We start from the raw sequence: 23,701 nt of genomic DNA on the forward strand, positions 1-23,701 counted from the left end.
TAGCTATCTAACTGGTGAGAATGATACCCAGTCCTTCCCTGCCCCTACCTAACAATTTATTGCTGTCAAAATTAATCTTGGGGAGCTGCACTGTGCCTGATGAATCACTTTCTTATTTAAAACTTTCTCTGGATATCTCTTACTCATTCCTATTTTAGGAAGTTCTTCATAATATGGCCCTAAAATCCCTCTGCAGACTTACTTCTCTGACTTTCCTGCAAACAATATATTTCATGGACAATATTCTGCTACTCTACTTTTTTAATTCCTAAGTGTGGATGCCCATTTATTCACAAATGCCCAAATGAAATGCAATGTCATGAAAACTTTCCTAATTCTCAGCAACCAGTTGTGCATTGCAACATTTCTGTTTCATTCCCCATCCCTCTGCCTGCTTTTATTAGGTTTTCTTGCTTTTATTTGTCTGTGGTACTATTTTTCCCTGAAATAAATTCTTTTTACTTGCCTGACTTGACCCTTAAACTATCCCTCTCCAGCTTTTAGAACACCTGATCCTTGAGAAAAGGAAACTTCAATTTTCTACTTCCTATTTTTCATTTTGTACATAGTAGGTATTTGTTAATCTTGAATTTGAAAACAATAGTAAGAAAAATTAACCCCTAATATCTTATTTATAAGGTTGTTCTTATTCTGATAATATTACTAGGGATTAGTCTGAATTCAGTATTTTCAGAAATTGTAACCTATACCTTTAGGAGTTCGGCAGTCAGGGAAAGAACACTGACTTTTTAGGTGAAGGTCTTCTGGTTATTTTGAATATAGACACCCCTGTGTCTGTATGTTATTTGCTTAAAAATTTGTAGCATAACATAAACTACTGAATATCGCAATAGTTGTAAAAGACCTTCTGCAATATTTTATGAAAATAAATCCACACCTTCACTTTGTTTAGATACTCTAACATGCATACATCAATATAATTAATGGTTAAATATGGAAAATAGTTGATTAAATGGGGAATAAGTTTGCAGATAAAAAACAGGGGAAGACTGAGTATATATTTCAACATTTTAAAAATTCTTTCCATAATTCAGATTTAAAGAAACATTGCAAGAATAGTATGAGAATTCTCTTTCATCTTTCATTCAGATTCCCCAAGTATAAATATTCTACATATTTGTAGTTCAGAGTTCATTCCTCTTTTATTTGCATGTTTTTGACTCCTTTATTAAACCTATTTACAACTCCTTTACCTGACTGCATCAACCAGGATGTATTTGCTTATTTGTATAATATGAGTTTTCAAATTGGGAACATGTCTCAGGGTAAAACTCAAATAGTAGTTTGAGTTTAGTATTTATTTATTTATATTTATCTTGAGCCTATGGACAGGTAGTTTTAAATTTCCTTTGCTTAGTTCTCAAACCTATTGCTATGGTTTGGGTGTGAGATGTTCCCCAAAAGCTCGTGTGTGAGACAATGCAAGAAGGTTCAGAGAAGAAATGATTGGGTTACAAGAGCCTTAACCTAATAAGTGAATTAATTACCTGATGGGATTATTTGAGTGGTAACTGAAGGCAGGTGCAGTGCAACTGGAGGAAGTGGGGCTTTGGGAGCATGACTTTCCAGCATATATTTTGTATCTGGTGAGTGGCATCTCTCTCTGCTTTCTGATCATCATGTGAGCTGCTTCCTTCTGCTAGGCTCTTCTGCCTTGATGTTCTGACTCACCTCAAGTTCCAAGAAATGGAGCCTGTTGTCTGTGAATTGAGATTTCTGGACTGGTAAACCCCTAAATAAACCTCCCTCTTCTAGTTATTCTGGTTGGGTCCTTTTAATCACAACAGTGAAAAAGCTGGCTAAAAAACCTCTCAACCCTTTAGTGTGGTTAAGAATTTTCTTTCAGGTATATTTTAAAAAATACAATTTCAAATTTTACTCCTCAATCATAAATAATTCAAATAAATCTATTTATTCACTCAAATATTTATTCATTTCAATGTGAGTGTGAAAGAGAGAAAGAGAAAGACACACAGAGAGAGATAGAGGTAAAGAGATAATATGGTTTCAAAAGTCAGGGCATTAAGGAAAGACACATCATCACTTCCCTTACAGAATTCCCTGTCTTTTCCATCCCATGCTCTCATGTATGTTACTATCTTCCGCTTTTATCCTCCCTGTTTGTTCTTGTTCAACGAAGCGATGCATATATATATATATATGTAATTTCTATTTCCTATTTTATTATTTCCCCCTTTTTGACAAAAAAATTTGTCTCCTCACTGCAATATATCCTGAAGTTCATTTATTATCAGTTTATAAAGACATCTCTGTTTTATCTTAATGAGTTGAAGCACAATTCAGTTAATCAGCCACTGTCTTAGGTACATGTACATGAGGCTGTTTTCAATTTTATACATATTATTGGATGTTTTACTTCAGTGTAAATTTTTAGAACTAGAATTGCTGGGTCAAGGATTAATACATACATAGTATGGTAGATACTACCATATTTTCCTCTATAAGTGTGTCGATTTGCATTTTCATCACAATATAGGAGTGTTCGAATTTCTTCAGTCTTACTAATGTTCTGTGTTATACTTAATTTTTTCTGATCTGATAGGTAAAAATTAGTAACAGTGTAGTTTTAATTTACATTTCTGTTATGATGATTAAAATTTAGAATCATTACATGAATCAAAGTGTCAATTTTATATCTAGTTTGTGAATTATATATTCATGTTACTTGCCAATTTTTTCCCTCTAGATATTTCTCTTAATTTCTAAGAGGTCTTTGTGTGTTAGGAATACTAGCATTTTATTTTTCACTTTTATTTTTTGGTACTGGGGATTGAACCCAGGGGTGCTTAACTACTGAGGCACATCCAGTCTTTTTATTTTTTTTATTTTGAGACAGGGTCTCACTTAATTGCTCAGGGACTCCCTAAGTTTCTGAGGCTGACTTTGAACTTGCTATCCTCCTGCCTCAGCCTCCTGAGACACTAAGATGCAAGAATGGCACAAGGCAGTTTTTTATTTTTTATATGTTTTACAATTATTTTATCTTTGTTTTAAAGTTGTCTCCCAATTCGTCTAAGGTTTTTTTTTGCCTTTGAAATTTTAAAATATGTAATTAAATTTATCAATCTTTAATCATATCTGGAATTTGAGTTGTTAATAGATATTGTCTATTCTCATTCTAAAGGAGAAGTCACTCATGGTTTTCTTCTAGTATTTATATAGTATAATTTATTTTTACATTTAGATCCTTGATCCATGTGGTAAATGCAAAGTAAGAATCTATTTTTTTCTCAGGTAGATAAACAATTTTCTTATTATCATTTCCTAAAATCTCACCTTTATATCCGTGATTTAATATGCCACATTAAACAATCTAAAATTCTATATGTACTTATAACTACTTCTGGAGTTTGTATTCTCTTCCACTTGTCTGTCTATTCATGATCTGATGCCACATGGTTTTAATTATAGAGGTTTGGTAATGTTGTAATGTCTGATAAATTAGGTCCCCCATAACTACATAAAATAAAAAAAATTATATGTGAAAATATTTTCATGTTAAAAGACATAGTAAACTGAGGAAATGTCTGATATGTGATATACATATGTATATATATATATATATATATATATATATATGTTGGTTCATATATATATATATGAACCAAGTCAGGAATAAACACAAAATATAAATGGTTGTCAACGAAATGAAATCATTCAATATCATTATTAATCAACTATATTAAAATTAAAATATAAATTAAATCCATATTTCAATCTCTTAAATTAACAAAGATTGGCAAAGTAATATTCCTCAGTGTTGTTAAATATCCAAGGCACTTTAAAAAATTTCTTAAATTTTTTGTTGATGCATTGTAATTATATGTAATAGTGAGATTTGTCGTGCTGTAGCTGCACATTCCAGTCCCCAGTGCCTCCCCTTTTGCTCCCTTCATTCCTAATCCCCTTGCTGAAATCTACTAATTTATCTTCTACTACTAATATTACTATTATTATAATATATATATTTTTAATCAGTGCTTTATGATTTTATTCAGATGGGATTCATTGTGGTGTTTGTACATGGACAGAGCATAATTCAGGAGAATTCTTTCCCCAGTTCTTCCCCATGCCCTCCTCTTCTTGATCCCCTTTCTCTGTTGATTTCTTCCTATATGGTACTTTTAAATGTGGCTAGTTCAAGAGTAAAGTGAGAACCTATTTAGAAAGACATTTGACAAAATGTATTAGAATTTGATAATAAATCCAATAGTCCACTCAGTATCGACTCTCTTCAGTCCATATATCTTTGCAGATTTAATCAGACATGTTCTCAAAAGCTTAAAGTACAAGAATATTTTGCATTATTGCTTGTAATAGCAAAAAAAATTATAATTTATGTGTTCAGAAAGGAATTGGATGTAAAAGTTAGACTACCTTTGTATGCTAAAATGCTATTTTACATGAAAAAAACAACATTTTAGAAAATTTTATTGGCCTAGGAATCCCCCTTCAATAAAATCTTCATATACTATATTATAATTTTAATCCCTATTTAAGAAATCCTTCAACCATTTGGAGAAGCATAAAAATAATATGACTGATTACATTATAGAATATAGATAGAATATAGAGTTTGATTACAATATAGAAAAGAAGTACGAATATCTACTAATAAGATATGTATGAATATATGTGTATACATATGAACACATATTATAGGTACATACATTGATGGATGTGTATATATGTGTGTGTGCATGTTTGTATCTGTGTGAGTCGGCTTGCCTCATCTATTTTCCTAAATTCCCATATCAGTTCTGTTTGAGTTCCTATAGTCTGATCCTCCAACATTTTTAGTATTATCACCTGCTTACATTACCATATCCTCTCATTTCAACTACAGCAGTGGTCTTCTTAATGGTTTCCATCCTTCTAGGTGTAGGAGAAAAAAAAATCTTTTTTCCCTCTGCTATCCTTTCAGGTTTTCAGGTTGCGGCTAAATTAGACTCATAAAATATTGAAGAGAAGAATGAATAGAAATGCATTAGCATGTGTACTGCTCTTATACATGGGAGTACTTAGAGATGTGTAATTCCAATAGGTTACTAGAACATGGACGTATATAATGTATTAGTAAAGGAACACTCTTCAGGGAAATAGCAACACAAAGGAAATGAACTTTGATTTTTTAAAGGTGACTAACTGTGGGAAGGTGAATATGTGAGAAATTAATGGCAGATAATGGTTAGTAAAGCTTCTTATGTTGATCAAGTATCAAAATAGTCTCAAAATTTCAATAGACTTTTAAAATAAAATAGTTTTTAAATCTTCATCTATACAATAAATAGTACATGATTTCCTCCATCCTACAACTTGTTACACCTCATCTTAAGCTTCCCTTCTTTGATCATCTTTATAGCCATATGGTTTTTAAATTTTTTTCTCTATTGAGCTTAACACACCTATTCCACTGTGAGATATCAAAGGCCCCTTCTTGAGTTCTTGAGATCCTTTCATGATTTGGCTATTTTTTGTTATTCAGGTATTGTTTTAAGTGAGGATTCTTTTTTTTAATTATTAAAAATCATACATTTACATAGGGCAATGTTGTTAGATTCATTCTGTTATTTTTCCCTCCCCCCCCCCACCCCTCACACCCCTCTTTTCCCTCTATACAGTCCTTCCTTCCTCCATTCTTACCACCCTCCTTATCCCTAACCCTAAACCTAACCCTAACACTAATGCTAACACCTCCTAGTCCCCTTTATATGTCCTCATTCGCTTATCAGCGAGATCACTCTTCCTTTAGTTTTTTGAGATTGGTTTATCTCACTTAGCATGATATCCTCCAATTTCATCCATTTGCCTGCAAATGCCATAATTTTATCATTCTTCATGTCAGAGTAATATTCCATTGTATATATTTGCCACAGTTCTTTATCCATTCATCAACTGAAGGGCATCTAGGTTGGTTCCACAATCTGGCTATGGTGAATTGAGCAGCTATGAACATTGATGTGGCTGTATCTCTGTAGTATGCTGATTTTAAGTCTTTTGGATATAGGCCAAGGAGTGGGATAGCTGGGTCAAATGGTGGTTCCATTCCAAGCTTTCTGAGGAATCTCCACACTGCTTTCCAGAGTGGCTGCACTAATTTGCAACCCCACCAGCAATGTCTGAGTGTACCTTTTTCCCCACATCCTTGCCAACACCTATTGTTGCTTGTGTTCTTGATAATCGCCATTCTAATTGGGGTGAGATGAAATCTTAGGGTCGTTTTGATTTGCAATTCTCTTATTACTAGAGATGTTGAACATTTTTTCATATATCTGTTGATTGCTTGTACATCTTCTTCTGTGAAGTGTCTGTTCATTTCCTTAGCCCATTTGTTGATTGGATTATTTGTATTCTTGGTGTAGAGTTTTTTGAGTTCTTTATATATAAAGAATATATATATATTCTTTATATATATTTATATAATTCATATAATATATACTTTATATATATTCTGGAAATTAGCGCTCTATCTGAAGTATGAGTGGCAAAAATATTCTCCCACTCTGTAGGCTCTCTCTTCACATTATTGATAGTTTCCTTTGCTGAGAGAAAGCTTTTTAGTTTGAATCTATCCCAGTTGTTGATTCTTGCTTTTATTTCTTGGGCTATGGGAGTCCTGTTAAGGAAGTCTGATCCCAAGCCAACAAGTTGAAGGTTTGGGCCTACTTTTTCTTCTATAAGATGCAGGGTCTCTGATCTGATTCTGAGGTCCTTGATCCATTGTGAGTTGAGTTTTGTGCAGGGTGAGAGATAAGGGTTTAATTTCATTCTGTTGCATATGGTTTTCCAGTTTTCCCAGCACCATTTGTTGAAGAGGCTATCTTTTCTCCATTGCATATTTTTGGCTCCTGGGTCTATTATGAGAAAATTGTATTTATTTGGGTTTGTGTCCATGTCCTCTATTCTGTACCATTGATCTACCTGTCTATTTTGGTACCAATACCATGCCGTTTTTGTTACTATTGCTTTGTAATAGAGTTGAAGATCTGGTATTGCGATACCCCCTGCTTCGCTCTTTCTACTGAGGATTGCTTTAGCTATTCTGGGTTTTTTATTCTTCCAGGTGAATTTCATAATTGCTTGCTCTATTTCTGTAAGGTACGTCATTGGGATTTTAATTGGAATTGCATTGAATCTGTATAGCACTTTTGGTAGTATGGCCATTTTGACAATCTTAATTCTTCCTATCCAAGAACATGGGAGATCTTTCCATCTTCTAAGGTTTTCTTTAGTTTCTTTCTTTAGTGTTCTGTAGTTCTCATTGTAGAGGTCTTTCCCCTCTTTGTGAGATTGATTCCCAAGTATTTTATTTTTTTCGATGCTATTGTGAATGGGGTCGTTTTCCTAATTTCTCTTTCTGAAGATTCATCACTTATGTATAAAAATGTGTTGGATTAATGAGCATTGATCTTGCAACCTGCTACTTTACTGAATTCACTTACGAGGTCTAAGAGTTTCCTGGTGGAATTTCCAGGTTCCTCTAAAGATATAATCATGTCATCAGCGAACAGAGATAGTTTGAGTTCTTCTTTTCCAATTCGTATCCCTTTAATTTCTTTGGTTTGTCTAATTGCTCTGGCTAGAGTCTCAAGAACGATGATGAATAGAACAGGTAAAAGAGGGCATCCCTGTCTTGTTCCAGTTTTTAGGGGGAATGCTTTCAGTTTTTCACCATTTAGAATGATAATGACCATGGGCTTAGCATAGATGGCCTTTACAATGTTAAGGAATGTTCCCACTACCCCAATTTATTCTAGTGTTTTGAGCATGAAAGGATGGTGTATTTTATCGTATCCTTTTTCGGCATCTATTGAAATAATCATGTGATTCTTAACTTTTAGTCTGTTGATATGGTGAATGACATTTATTGATTTCTGGATGTTGAACCAACCTTGCATCCCTGGGATAAAACCCACTTGATCGTGGTGCACTATCTTTTTTTTAAATATATTTTTGTATGCGATTTGTAAAAGTTTGTTGACAATTTTTGCATCAATGTTCATTAAGGATATTGGTCTGAAATTTTCTTGCCTCGATGTGTCTCTGTCTGGTTTAGGTATCAGGGTGATATTGGCTGCATAGAATGAGTTCGGGAGAGTTCCTTCCTCTTCTATTTTATGAAATACTTTGAGAACTATTGGAATGAGTTCTTCTTTAAAGGATTTGTAGAACTCGGCTGAGAACCCATCTGGTCCTGGACTTTTCTTTGTTGGTAGGCTTTTGACGGCCTCTTCTATTTCATTGCTTGAAATTGATTTATTTAAGATGTGTATGTCCTCCTCAACCACTTTAGGTAATTCATGTGTCTCTAGAAACGTGTTGATGCCTTCGAGGTTTTCTGTTTTGTTGGAGTACAGATTTTCAAAATAGCTTCTAATTATGTTTTGTATTTCACTCATGTCTGCTGTGATATTTCCTTGTTCGTTCCGAATTTTAGTAATTTGAGTTTTCTCCCTCTTTCTCTTTGTTAGTGTGGCTAAGGGTTTATCAATTTTGTTTATTTTTTCAAAGAACCAACTCTTTATTTTGTTAATTTTTCCGATTGTTTCTTTTGTTTCAATTTTGTTGATTTCCGCTCTGATTTTAACTCTTTCCTGTCTTCTACTTCTTTTGGTGTTGGTCTGCTCTTCTTTTTCTAGGGCTTTGAGCTGTGGTGTTAAGTCATTTATTTGTTAATTTCTACTTCTTTTGTTTAATGCGCCCCATGAAATAAATCTTCCTCTCAGTACTGCTTTCATAGTGTCCCAGAGGTTTTGATATGATGTGTCTTTGTTCTCGTTTACTTCTAAGAACTTTTTAATTTCCCTCCTGCTGCCTTCTGTTATCCATTCATCATATAATAGTGTATTATTTAATCTCCAGGTATGGGAGAAGTTTCTGTTTTTTATTCTGTCATTTATTTCTAATTTCAATCCATTATGATCTGATAGAGTACAAGGTAGTATCTCTATCTTCTTGTATTTGCTAACAGTAGCTTTGTGGTATAAAACGTGGTCTATTTTAGAGAAGGATCCATGTGCTGCTGAGAAGAAAGTGTATTCGTTCTTTGTTGGATGGTATATTGTACATAAGTCAGTTAAGTCTAAATTGTTGATTGTGTTATTGAGATCCATGTTTTCTTTTTTCAATTTTTGTTTGGACAATCTATCCAGAGGTGAGAGAGGTGTGTTAAAATTGCCTAGTATTATTGTGTTGTGGTCTATTTGATTTCTGAAATTGAGAAGGATTTGTTTGACATACATGGATGAATCAATGTTTGTGGCATAGATATCTATGATTGTTATGTCTTGCTGATTTATGCTTCCCTTAAGCAGGATGTAATGTCCTTCTTTATCCCTTCTGACTAGTTTTGGCTTGAAGTCCACATTATCTGAAATGAGGATGGATACTTTTTTGCTGTGTCCGTGTGCATGGTATGTTTTTTCCCATCCTTTCACCTTTAGTCTATAGGTATCTCTTTCTATGAGATGAGTCTCTTGCAGGCAGCATATTGTTGGATCTTTCTTTTTAATCCAATCTGCCAGTCTATGTCTTTTGATTGATGAGTTCAGACCATTAACATTCAGGGTTATTATTGTGATATGATTTGTATTCCCAGTCATTTGACTCGTTTTTGTTTTTTGTCATGATTTGGTTTCTCCTTTATTTGGCTATTCCTTTAGGCTAGTTCCTCCTGTTGCTGATTTGCATTTTTGTTTTTCATCTCTTCCTCATGGAATATTTTGCTGAGAATGTTCTGTAATGCCAGCTTTCTTTTTGGAAATTCCTTTAGCTTTTGTTTATCATGGAAGGATCTTATTTCATCGTCAAATTTGAAAGTAAGTTTTGCTGGGTATTAAATTCTTGGTTGGCATCCATTTTCTTTCAGGGCTTGGTAAATGTTGTTCCAGGCCCTTCTAGCTTTTAGGGTCTGGATTGAAAAATCTGCTGATATTCTTATTGGTTTCCCCCTGAGTGGAATCTGATTCTTTTCGTTCGCGACCTTTAATATTCTGTCTTTATTTTGTATGTTAGGTATTTTCATAATAATGTGCCTTGGTGTAGGTCTGTTGTAATTTTGTATATTTGGAGTCCTATAAGCCTCTTGTATATGGATTTCCATTTCATTCTTCAGATTTGGGAAATTTTCTGATATTGTTTCGTTGAATAGATTGTTCATTCCTTTGGTTTGTTTCTCTAAGCCTTCCTCAATCCCAATAATTCTTAAATTTGGCCCCTTTTCTGATATCCCATAATTCTTGTAGATTCTGTTCATGATTTCTTACCATCTTTTCTGTTTGGTCAACTTTGTTTTCAAGATTAAATATTTTGTCTTCAATATCTGAGGTTCTGTCTTCCAGGTGTTCTATCCTATTGGTTATGCTATCTATGGAGTTTTTAACTTGGTTTATTGTTTCCTTCCTTTCAAGGATTTCTGTTTGTTTGCTTGTTTGTTTTTTCAGTATCTCTAACTCTTTATTGAAATTATCTCTTGCTTCCTGTATTTGCTCTTTTAACTGTTGATTGGTGCAATCATTTAATGCCTGCATTTGCTCTTTCATCTCCTCCTTCAATGCCTGCATTTGCTCTTTCATCTCCTCGTTTGCTTCCCTGATTGTTTTAATTATATACATTCTGAACTCCCTTTCTGACATTTCTTCTGCTGTGCTGTCATTGAGTTTTATTGATATAGTATCTAGGCTTTTTTGGGACATTTTCTTCCTTTGTTTTCTCATATTGGTCAGATGTCAGTGGGACTCTGTGATATTGCAGATTTCCTCTATTTGCTTATAGTGTCTCTTTAGATTTCCAGTGTATCACCTCCCAGCCTTCAGTAGCCTGAAGTCTTGGAGTAACTTGATAATGCAGTACTTCTGTAGAAAGCTGTCCCTAGTCCGCTACTGGTTCCAGGGCTTGGAGCTGGCTCTGTTTGGAAAGGCTCTCACTGGTGGGCCTGCTCTGAGAAGCTGGCCGTGTGGGAGGAGCCCCCCGCTGGAGTGCCCAGGGCTGCCTGGGGAAGACTCTAGCTGTCCTGCCCTAGTCTAATAAGCCACCTGAATCCGGGTCTGCCACCCGAGCTGAGCTTCACCAGGTGGGAGAGACTCACTCCATGGTTCTATTTTAGTCAGAGTCTCTCAATGCCTCCCCTTCTTAAATCCTGGGTTCTGGAACAACTGGAGATGCAGTCACCCTCTAGTCCGCCATCTTGGATCCAAGTGAGGATTCTTCAAGCAATTTTTTCCTTTTCTTTTTCTTTCTTTCTTTTATTTTCCCCCTTTTGTTTCAGGGATTGAATCCAGAGACACTTAACCACTGAGTATCATGACCAGTTTGTCAGGTGGGGGGCCTTAACTTTAGACAGGGTCTCCTTAAATTGCTGATGCTTGTCTTGAGTTTGCAATCTTCCTGCCTCAGCCATTTGAACCACTGGGATTTCAGTTGTATGCCACCTTGTCCTGCCTCTTCAAGCAATTTTTAATTATCACCCTTTTCCAAGTTTAACCCCTGCCCTAAAGAAATTCTCTTTCCCATTTCCACATTTTATATTTTCTGTAGCACTTATCATTGGAGGAAATATATTCTATTATACTCATTATCACCTTTCTCTCCAAACTTAAATGTTTCAGCTTCAGGAAAGAGTGGTATCAGAGCTTAGAGTAACTGTTTAAATGTGAAGGAAGAGGTGTCATTAAACATTTAAGAAAATGAATATTTTTTCAATGGAACCTTAAGATTTCTTCCTTCTGTGGGGAGTCTCCTTGTATTCTCAATCCTGGGTTTGATTTTGCAAAGGAAGTCATCAAGTTTCCTTTGGCTTTCTAAATCCAAACAGTCAGAGCTCTTTTCATCCATAACAAACTTCTTGGCTCATGTAGCAAAATGAAAACATTCTCAAACTCTAAAAGTGAATAATTTCTGAATACTTTATTGAGTCATTTTCAAGAAGTAAGTATTAAATGTGAATAATTTGATATACTTATTCAAGATTTAAGGGTATAATATATCTAGAAATAATATGCATTTGTAGAACTGTCTGATGTGCCACATATTCTAATAAATTTTCATATATTCTCACTCAACCCTGAAACACACTTGAAGAAATTGATCTTATCTTCTGCTTTTCAGATGAGGAATTGATACCCTAGAATAAAAGTAATAAATACACATGTCTTCAGAATCTGTGTGCTTAATGGTTTCACCTTTGTGTATATTGCCTCTATATTCTTAACTCACAAGAGACTAAAACAAAAGAAAAACAGGATTAGATAATGAAAAGGAATAGGTGTCTCAAAATAAAGGAGGTAAAAATTGGGCAATAAATATCAGACTAATAATACACAAATAAACTTGACATACACTTCTAGAATACATAGAAGAGGGAGAAAAGGTAGTGGAAAAGAGTCAGGTGGAAATAATAGACAATGATAACATACACAGAAATATAATCATGAGTATTAGGTATTATATAACAAGCAAAGTGAACCTATAGAAAAGGAATTTTTAATAAAATGTTAAAATTAAAAAAAACAGATAAACATAGCCTGATTCTCACAAAGACTAGATAGGTTCTAGAGACCTTCTGTGTTAAAAGATAATTAAAAGAAAAATAATACAGAGAGAGAAGTAAAGAATTATGAAAATTTCTGAATTAAAAAATAAAGTTTACTTCAAGGAACATAAAAAAAAGGACTGAATTTTTTGAACACTGAATGGTGAAACATTGTTTCTATAACTTTGAAAAATGACTTTGATGTGAGAATTTTTTCTCATTTAGCTTAGCTAACATCCAGATGATACATTTAATTAAAAAAGCCCCAAAGACATGTATGTTATGATTACTGATGTACAAACCAAACTAACTCAAGAATGGAGGCAGTAAAGATGCAAGAAAACTGATGATACATATTAAAATGAATTAAAAACAAATACTTGGTTATTATCATTAAGCTCTAATTACAAATATGTGGGTGCTGAGAAGCATAAGTAATATATATAGACTTGTAAAAACTGACTACAAACAAATTTTAAAAACATGACTCAAATATAGTCAAGTGTATCTCCATTTTTGGCTCAGTGAGTAGCATTTAGAAATGGGACAATATTTCTTTATTGCTTATAAAGTGCATGCCAAAAACTGCTTTGCCTTACACCATTCTATAACTATACATTTTATCCTGTATTTCTACTGTCAAAAATAGATTTTGTATAAAGAACTCAAAAAACTTTACACCAAGAATACAAATAACCCGATCAACAAATGGGCTAAGGAAATGAATAGAATGTCACAGAAAATCTACAAGCATCAAGAGATATATGAAAAAAATGTTCAACATCTTAGTAATAAGAGAAATGCAAATCAAAACTACCCTAAGATTCCATCTCACCCCAATTAGAATGGCGATTATCAAGAACACAAGCAACAATAGGTGTTGGCGAGGATGTGGGGAAAAAGGTACACTCAGACATTGCTGGTGGGGTTGCAATTTAGTGCAGCCACTCTGGAAAGCAGTATGGAGATTCCTCAGAAAGCTTGGAATGGAACCACCATTTGACCCAGCTATTCCACTCCTAGGCCTATACCCAAAAGATTTAAAATCAGCATACTACAGAGATACAGCCACATCAATGTTCATAGCTGCTCAATTCACCATAGCCAGATTGTGGAACCAACCTAGGTGGCCTTCAATTGATGAATGGATAAAGAAACTGTGGTATATATATACAATGGAATATTACTAAGCCATAAAGAATAATAAAATTATGGCATTTGCAGGCAAATGGATGAAATTGGAGAATATCATGCTAAGTAAGATAAGCCATTCTCAAAAAACCAAAGGGCGAATGATCTCGCTGATAAGTGGATGATGATACATAATGGGGGGTGGGAGGGAGGCAAGAATGGAGGGAGGAGGAACTGTACAGAGGGAAAAGAGGGGTGGGAGGGGTTGGGAGGGCTAGGGGAGTAGGAAAAAATAACAGAATAAATCAAACAGCATTGCCCTATGTAAATGTATGATTACACAAATGGTATGCCTCTACTTCATGTACAACCAGAGAAACAAGTTGTACCCCATTTGTTTACAATAAAAAAAAATAGATTTTGTTCATAGACATCATTATAGTTTAACAAGCTTCCAGTTATCAAGATAACGTGGCAATGTGTCCTGGACCTGGGTTGTTTTTGGGAGGGTTGCTGGGGATTGAACTCAGGGGCACTTGGCCCCTAAGCCACATCCCCAGCCCTGTTTTATATTTTATTTAGAAACGGGTTCTCACTGAATTGCTTAGCACCTCACTTTGGCTGAGGCTGGTTTTGAACTCCCCATCCTTCTGCCTCAGCTTCTCAATTCCGCTGTGATCACAGGTGTGGGCCACCACACCCAGTGGACCTTTTTTTTGTTTTTTTCAATTTTGCAAGAAATCTGATTGCATGCAACCTACTGTCATGTACAACAAATTAGGACACATAAAAATTTTTTGAAAAAACCCAAAAATTAAAAAAAAAAAAAAACAAACCTGAAAGTAGTGATAATGGAATTTATAAGGATTCAGTGATATCAGGACTCAGGGTCAATTATATATGTTAGAAGAAACGATTCCCCTGTAATGAGAGCCTAGCCCCAACTCCTGAAGTGTGGCTCTGGGTTGATCACTTAACATCTCCAAACCTGTTTCCTGAGTCACATGCCTTTAATAATAATAATATACTTTTAAGGTTTTTGTAAAATTTAATCATAAAATATTTGCTATGCGGTAAGCATGCAACAATTGATAGTTCTTACTATTATTAGTATTGTTTTCTTACTATTAATTAAATGTCTTAGTTCATTTGCTATTTCTGTAATTTATTACAAGACTGGATGTTTCATAAAGACAACAGATTATTTGGTTCATGATTTTGGAGGACAGGAAAAGCATGGTGCTGGCACCTGGCACACAGTCCGCTGTGTCATAGCATGGGAGAAGGGCGAGGGACTGTATTATAAGAAAGAAAGCATCAGGGGCAGCCTCTCTTTTGTAGCAACCTGCTCTTAAGATAATTAATCCACTCCCAAGACAGCTGCATAAATACATTCACGAGGGCTCCACCCTCTTGACCCAATCACCTTTTATTAGGCCCCACCTCCCATACTGTTGCATTGAGGACTCAGTATCTAACATGAATTTAGGGTACACATCCAAACCATAGAATTAGATAAAAACGTTTCCCAACTAAAAATCATAGATTAGTGAGTAATGTAGTAAGGATTAAATAAGGAAACACATTTTACTTCATTAATTGAAAGTCTAGAAATACTGAAAATCATAGCTTAATTTCAAACATATATTATTTTAAATAAAATGAATTATGTTGGTTTAGAATAATGAAAATCAGAGTGAGCTTTATTATCTAGCTCTGTAATTAAATTATAAGTGGAGGGAGAAACATTTTTTATTAATTATCAGATAAGGTTAATTAAATGAAAGTTAATGAAGTTTTCCTGTCAATTTCATTAAAGAAGCTTAAATGATGGAGAATAATAAATCACAGCAATGCAGAGAAATCTGAACCAATGAACTATAGTGCTGACTGGAGAGGCAGCTTGTCGACTACAACTCAAGACCTGAGTAAATAAAAATTGGTCCCTTTGGGCAGTGTCTTCTTGTTGCTTTTGTAAGATCTATGCTGCCATCTTTCTCGGTAATATAATTCCACCTTTATTCTAAAAGCAATGTGCCTAGCTAGATGAGTATATTACATCTTCTCTTATATCAAGTAGGACAGTAAAATAGTAAAAATGATTGGGTGGGACTCTCAGGATGTTGTATTAAAACAGATGCCACACAATTCACACATGCGCCGCTTTTGCATCCTCTCTTCCCACTCATACTTGAAATTCAAATAGGATTTCCAGGAACCAGCAGTCATCTAGGACTACAATGCTACAGACTTCAGAATGCAGAATACAGAGATAGTAGGAAGCTGTATTCCTGATGACTCGTGTGGTTGCTATAGCAACCCACAACTGTCCACTTTGTTTTAAAACAAGAGAATTGGACATTTACCTTGTGAAAGACTTTGCTATTTAGGATCTAAAGTCCTAGAGTCTATTTCACATGTTTAAAAGACCCGAGATGTGAAGCTGAAAGATAAGCTCTTTTTAGCTCTTTTAAAAAGTATCATATCTTTACTGAAATAGCACTCTATGCTTATAATCTCTTTCTTCTGTTTACTGCCAGTTTCTCTTATCAAATTTTTAAATTTCTTCATCACTGTTGTTAGAATATATATTCCATGTAGAACAAAATGAGGTGATTATGTGCAAAAGTACTTAAAATAAATGTTTACCTGGCAAATATGTCATTAAAAGAATTAGGCTTATGTAATCCCAGTTACTCATAGGCTGAGGCAGAGGATTTCAAATTAGAGGCCAGCCAGGTTAACTTAGCAAAACCCTATCTCAAAATAAAAATTTAAAAATGTACTGGTTATGTAGCTCAAGGTAGAGTGGGTGAGCCAGGGGGTTAAAAAAATTGTTGGGAGGAATGACCAAGATAAATTTAGAGAAAATAAAATTATCTTATTTTATTTCTTCTTTATTCTAAAACAATGTCTACCCATGTGTCTACAATCTACTTCATCATGCATAACTAACATTTGACATGTAATGTTAAAAGAAAATGAAACTGAAGCGTAGGGTGAAAGGAAAGGCATTCCATAGAATACTTTCTGTCACTATAAAAATATTATCATTTTATAAGAGATTTATTTTTGCTAACAGTTTTGAAGATTCCAGGTGGTGATTTGTTGGTCCCGTTGCTCTTGGGCCTGGAGAGATGCAACTCATCATGGGGGGAGCACATGGGTGATAGAGCAAAACTACCCACCTCCCGGTGAGCCAGGAAGCAAAGAAAAAAGAGAGGAAGGGGTTGATGTCCCACTGTCCTCTTCGAGTGGCACACTCCCACTGACCTGAAGACCTCCTGAGAACCCCTTACCTTATAAGGTTCCACCACCTCTCAATAGCACTACGTTGAGGACCAATCCTTTAACCATATGGAACACTGAAGGGCACTTATGATCTAAACCGTAGAAGATAGTGACTATGAGAGAAGCATTTGTATATACTTTTGTAGCTAATGTTTATAAAATTCATGAAAGTTGGGAATTGTTACGCTTACACTAAGAACATTAAGACCCTATCAAATATGTCAGTTAACTTGCTTGAGGTTGTATAGCCAAGATAAGAAACCAAAGACTTGGGTTGGGGATATAGCTCAGTTGGTAGAGTGCTTGCTTTGCAAGCACAAGGCCCTGGGTTCAATCCCCAGCACCGCAAAAAAAAAAAAAAAAAAACAAACAAAAAAAAACTGCCAAAGACTTCCTCAAAGGTGATTTGCCTAGAATTTGAAGTCAAAGTTCTTCTCTCTACATGATTTCTAGTATTGAATCAATTTGAGTGTAATTAGAAATAATTTACATTCTGGTGGTGGTATGTTCTGTATGACTGTGCCTTACTTGGTTACATTAAAATCTTCAAAATAAAGCATTCTGTAGAACAGGATTAATTACCTAGTCCTTATTCCAATCAGTATAATATATAAAATTGGAGCTAATGTTCATATTTCACAGAATACTCGAGCCAGCTATTTCTTTGTGAGAGTTTATTTTTAGTCAGAAAAGAGAAAAGGATAAATCTGAATTTGTGTAACACAAAGATGTGATTGCTATTCCCCAAGCAGAGATGTCGGTTCATTTTGTGGTACTCTACTATGCAGATATGGAACTGCATTCAGAGATAAATCTTCTTGAATGAGTTCAATTTTATTTAATCAGTCATCATAACATCATCCTGAAAGTCTAAGAATAAGATATTTCTACACAGAAAGGCAAGCCTCGCATCAGGAGGAGTTCATGAAAGGATCTAAGGACATTCTATGCCTCATAAAATTAGTAGAAAGAAATGCCTTAACATATTGAGTTGAGTTTTGTGCAGGGTGAGAGACAGAGGATTAATTTCATTTTACTGCATGTGGATTTCCAGTTTTGCCAGCACCATTTGTTGAACAGGTTATCTTTTCTCCATTGTATGTTTTTGGCTTCTTTGTTTAGTATGAGGTGACTGTATTTATGTGGTTTTGTCTCTGTGTCCTCTATTCTGTACCATTGGTCTGCCTGTCTATTTTGGAGCCAATACTATGCTGTTTTTGTCACTATTGCTCTATAGTATAGTTTAATGTCTGGTATTGTGACACCTACTATTTCACTTTTTCTACTCAGGATTGTTTTGGCTAGTTGAGGTCTCTTGTTCTTCCAGATGAAGTTCATGATTGCTTTCTTTATTTCCATGAGGAATATCATTGAGATTTTAATTTGAATTGCATTGAATCTGTATAGCACTTTTGGTGGTATGGCCATTTTGACAATATTAATTCTGCCTATCCAAGAACATGGGAGATCTTTCCATCTTCTAAGGTTTTCTTCAATTTCTTTCTTTAATGTTCTGTAGTTTTCATTGTGGAGGTCTTTCACCTCTTTTGTTAGATTAATTCCCAAGTATTTTATTTATTTTTTTTGAGGCTATTGTGAATGGAGTGGTTTTCCTAATTTCTCTTTCAGAGGATTCATCGCTTATGAATAGAAATGCATTAGATTTACATGTATTGATTTTATATCCTGCTACTTTGCTGAATTCATTTATTAGTTCTAGAAGTTTTCTAGTTGAGTTTTTGGGACCTTCTAAATATAGGATAATGTCATCAGCAAATAGAGACAGCTTAAGTTCTTTTCCTATTTGTATCCCTTTAATTTCTTTGGTCTAATTACTCTGGCAAGTGTTTCAAGGCCAATGTTGAATAGAAGTTGTGAAAGAGGGCATCCCTGTCTTGTTCCAGTTTTTAAAGGGAATGCTTTCAGTTTTTCTCCATTAAGTGGTATATATACACAATGGAATATTATTCAGCCATAAAGAAGAATAATATTGTGGCATTTGAAAATAAATGAATGGAATTAGAGAATATTATGCCAAGTGAAATAAGACAATCCCAAAAAAACAAAGGTCAAATGTTTTCCCTGATAAGTGGAGAATGATATATAGTGGGAGTGGGGTGGTGGGAGTGAGAGAAGAATGGGGGAACTTTATGTAGAAGGAAATGAGAGGGATGGGGTGTATGAAAAATGGTGAAATGAGACAGACATCATTACCCTATGTACATGTATGATTACATGAATGGTATGAATCTACATCGTATACAACCATAGAAAAGAAATGATGTACCCCATTTGTGTACAATTAATCAAAATGCAGTCTGTAAAAACTTAAAAAAACATATTCAGTAACAATGTATAAGGTACTTTAAAATTTATGAGTGCTTCCACATATCATTATTTCATTTAACTCCTATACGCCTACAGAATATATGCTATAACTGATGAGAAAAAAATAAATCAGAAACTTAAGAATTTTGAAGGACAGATAGTAAGTTACTGTTATGCAACTGGAATTCAAGTCTCTCATTCAGAGTAGATCTTGAACGTGGAGTAAAATTGCAGAATGTACAGATTTGGTGACACTTTGGGAAACAGGTCTAGCTCTAAATATGTTATTTGTAATGATGCATTTTAGAAATTCATCCCAAGACTACTTACTCGTTTATATAGCCAATCATTGATTCTTTCATTGAACATTTATTGAGCATTTACTACATATAAAGTACTGAAATAGACTTGAGACTGTAGCAGTGGATAAAGAAGACAAAAAATTTTGCCTTCAAAGAACATACCTTTTAGTGCAGAGGACATAGAAAAAAATAAGGAAATGAGCATTACATTTGTGTAACATAACCTTTGAGAACATAGTCCCAAATGATCTACTACTGCAAATTATATATCGACCTTCAGTTTCCTGATCTATAAAATGGGAATAAAATCATAATTATCTCCTTAATTTGTATCAAATTCAGGGGGGAAGATTGAGTGAGAAGATAGAAGAAAAATCTCAAAGAATTGTTTGCTCACAATAAGCCCTTTATAAGTCTTAGCTATTACTTATGAGGATATTGAGGATTTTTTCCCTTTTCTTTCTTTCTTATTTTGATGCTGAATTTATTCACTCACCACAGGAACAAATGTCTACAACAAGCATAGAATGTGGTTTCTGTCAGCTACTATAAAAAAATTAAATGGCAGGTTAAATAGCAATGGGCAGAGTCTGAAGGGAGGTAATCCTTAAGAACCTATAACCTACATTAGAAACTCTTGATTGCCTGGGAGTTTACATTGATTTCCTAGGCAACCGTACCAAGAGTCAGAAACTGGGTGGCTTGAAACAACAAAAACACATTGTCTCACAATTCTGGAGGCTAGATGTCCCGAATCCAGGTATCAGCAGGACCATATGTCTTCTCTAACATTTAGAGAATTCTTTCCTGCCTCACCCTGGCTTCTGGTAGTCTGCTGAAGTCTTTGCTCTCCCCCAGCTTCTAGATGCATTTCTTTAACATCTGCCTTTGTGTAAAGTGGTGTTTTCCCTGTGTGTCTCTTTTCACCTGGTTGTCTCATGAGGACACCAGCTACCGGCTAGCAACCACTGGCCTTTCATTGTTTTTTTTCCACCTCCCTAGTTTTGCCTGTTCCACTTATCATATGACTGTGATTTGTAATATGCAGGCTTTTCAAATGAGCGTCTTTCACTTAATAATATACTTTTAAGTTTTCTCAATGCTTTTCCAGGACTTGATAGCTAATTTCTACATAGCATTAAATAATATTCCAATGCTTGATTTACAACACTTTAATTATCCATTCACTTAGCAAAGGACATCTTGGTTGCTTCCATATTTTGGCAATTATAAATAAAGCTACTATAAATCATGTACAGGATTTTGTGTGAACATAAGTTTTAGTCTCTTTTGGGTAAATACCAAGGAGTAAGAGTTTTAGATCTTGTAGTGAGAATAGATTTAATTTTATTAGAAACTGCTGAACTGTCTTCCAACATGGCTGTGCCCTTCTGCCTTCCCAGTGGTAAGGAGTAAGAGCCCCTACTGTTCCATATGCTCTCCAGCATTTGCTGTCATCAGTATTTTGGAGTTTTGCCCTTGTAACATGAATGTAGTAGTATCTCATTGTTTTAATTTGTGATTTGCTAATGACATATTATGTTGAACATCTTTTCATATGCTTACTTGACATGTGTTCATCCTCTTTGGAAAGGCAGCTGTTCAGGTATTTTGTCCATTTTTAAATTGGGCTATTTGTTTTCTCATTGTGAACTTTCAGAATGCTTTTATATCTTGAATAATATACCCTTCTAAATATTTTCAAGTCTATGATATGTCTCAAATTTTTGTATGTGTGTCTTACAATGTTTCTTAAAATTATGTAGCAAAAAACATGAAACAAATATAATTTTCATTTATTTTTGAGTCACTATAACCTATAATATGGTCTGAAAAAATTTCATTTTATCTGTCACATTATATCATGTATTCAAGCATCAGTTTTAAGAAAATGAATAAAACTTGTAAATTATATTTAAGATTTAGTTTTTTAATCTGTTGAATTATTACTTATTTAGGATTCATGCATTTGAAAGTGCTAAGTACCCAAATAACAGTTGATATTAAAGTAATAGTAAAAAGAAAATGATTTTAAAATTTAATATACTAAGTTGTTACAGTTATGAAGATAAAGTATTAGTGGAAATGAGAGACAAAAAAGTGCTTGAGTAATCAGTGGAAGTATATTTGATAACTTTCAAGTGTACTTTTTCCATAGACAATTAATACTCACCAAAACTTGATCAGAGTTTCCAATGAACTATATTTGGAAAGCAACAGCTTTAATCCTTATCTTGCTCACCTTCTGAAGGGACCAAAGTACAGAGATCTAACAAAAGGAAAGAGACTGGATGAGAATGTAAGATGTGTGACATCATCAGAGCTAACTGAAGCTTGATTTACATGGATGAAACCATAGAACAGAACATTAACTGAGTTTATGTATCTAAAAGAACATTGTGAAATAAAAAGGAAATATTTGAATCAAAGGTTACACAGAATAATAATTAGAAATACAATGTAATCTCTATTCAGGCTCTAGAGTAATAAAATAACAGTTATTCCCATTACTATTGTCGACATCTCATAAAATGCATATCTTGATATACCTTGGAAAAGGTGAAAACCCACTGATAATACCTTAGCAATGAATAAATGTAGCCAATCCCCAAGGAATTAAGATAAGATGAAAAAATGTTATAAGAATGGATCTCTCGAGCCTTACTGAGAAACTGAATTCATTACTGAGCTGCAATAAGCTTACAGGAATAAGCAAAGCAATCTGAAAAACAGAATAAAAGAACCTGGAGACATAAAAGTCAAGATGACACAGAAATTATCTGAGCTATGAAACAAATTTCCTACACATTTGTCATCGATGAGTACAAGGAATTCTATTTCAAGAAATGTGCTAGCTTGTTTATATTGGTGATGGCCAAGTCATTTTTCCATAGGGAATCTTATCAACAGTGGCAGGGCAAGCAGTGAATTTGCTTATTAAAAATAATAGCAACACTGAATTTTTGCACAAATACATTCTCCCTCACTTTGTAGAACTATAATCATTTACTAAGTGAAATTTACACATATCATACAAACATACATCATACACATAAAAAGTGTGTGTATATATATGTGTATATGTGTGTGTGTGTGTGTTTGTGTAATATATGCATGCCATGCTTTGTGGGTACACATATACACATATGTGCATATATGCAGACTTATTCGTGTATCATCAGGGAACTAGATTTTTCATTTTCTTTAGGAATCTGTCACATATGAAGACTGTGGAATATTAGAATTCAATACTGACACTATAGAATTAAATAGCCAAGGAGTGTAATGGGGAACTGATGTAAGAATATTTAACCAGGTTATCCACCTAGGGAAAAAGAATGAATCAAAGAGATTTGTATGTTAGAAGTTTATTAAGTAGATACTACTGTAGAAAAAATCACCCCATTTTCATAAGAGACCTAATTATATTTGCTATAGTAACATTCTTAATGTTTCCATCCTGAATTGCTTAGAGAAACATTTGCTGTCCAATAGTATCAAAACAGTAACCCTTCTTAGAATCTCTTTAATTGTGGAAAGTTACATAAACTCAGAGGATTTTTTTGAAATCTAACTTAAATATATAGGTTTTAAGAACTGAATTTCTTTGTGACTTGTGTTAAAGCATCTCACATTGTATAATTCATATATCCTTAAGATGGATGGAAATTGTTGTTTTATAAAAATGGGCCATTGAGTTTCATTTTCAAAATTTAGGAATATTTTTGTGAAGTGAGTTTTCATACTTTTGTGTTAGTTTTATCTAATTATTCATAGAGTTTTAAAATATTTAATATGCCAGACATTCTGCTGTGTAATCTCTTTCATTATTTTCTTCCAAACTCTACTGAGTTTTCTAATTACAATATGTCTGAGAAATTCAGGCAGCATTGCGGTGTCCATTGGACTTTAGTACAATGTACCAAATATAGAAGGCACTCAGTGATAGCTTTTGAACTCAAATGATCAGGTAATATTTTAGCAAAAACTCCTATGACTGCAATTGCTTGTAACAATTAAGATGATGATCTTCAATACGAGATTCTACATAAAGTCTTTGAAAATTGCTTCCTCTACA

At 34.2% G+C, this 23,701-nt stretch overlaps 1 long non-coding RNA gene across 1 annotated transcript in view; it reads left to right on the forward strand.

Moving 5' to 3' along the window:
- LOC306653172 overlaps positions 1 to 23,701 on the forward strand; it is a 183,301-nt gene that overhangs the window by 149,811 nt on the left and 9,789 nt on the right. The gene's annotated exons all lie outside the window — the stretch shown is intronic.

This window comes from Sciurus vulgaris (assembly GCF_902686455.1).
Source record: "Sciurus vulgaris genome assembly, chromosome: 2".
Taxonomy (NCBI): domain Eukaryota; kingdom Metazoa; phylum Chordata; class Mammalia; order Rodentia; family Sciuridae; genus Sciurus; species Sciurus vulgaris.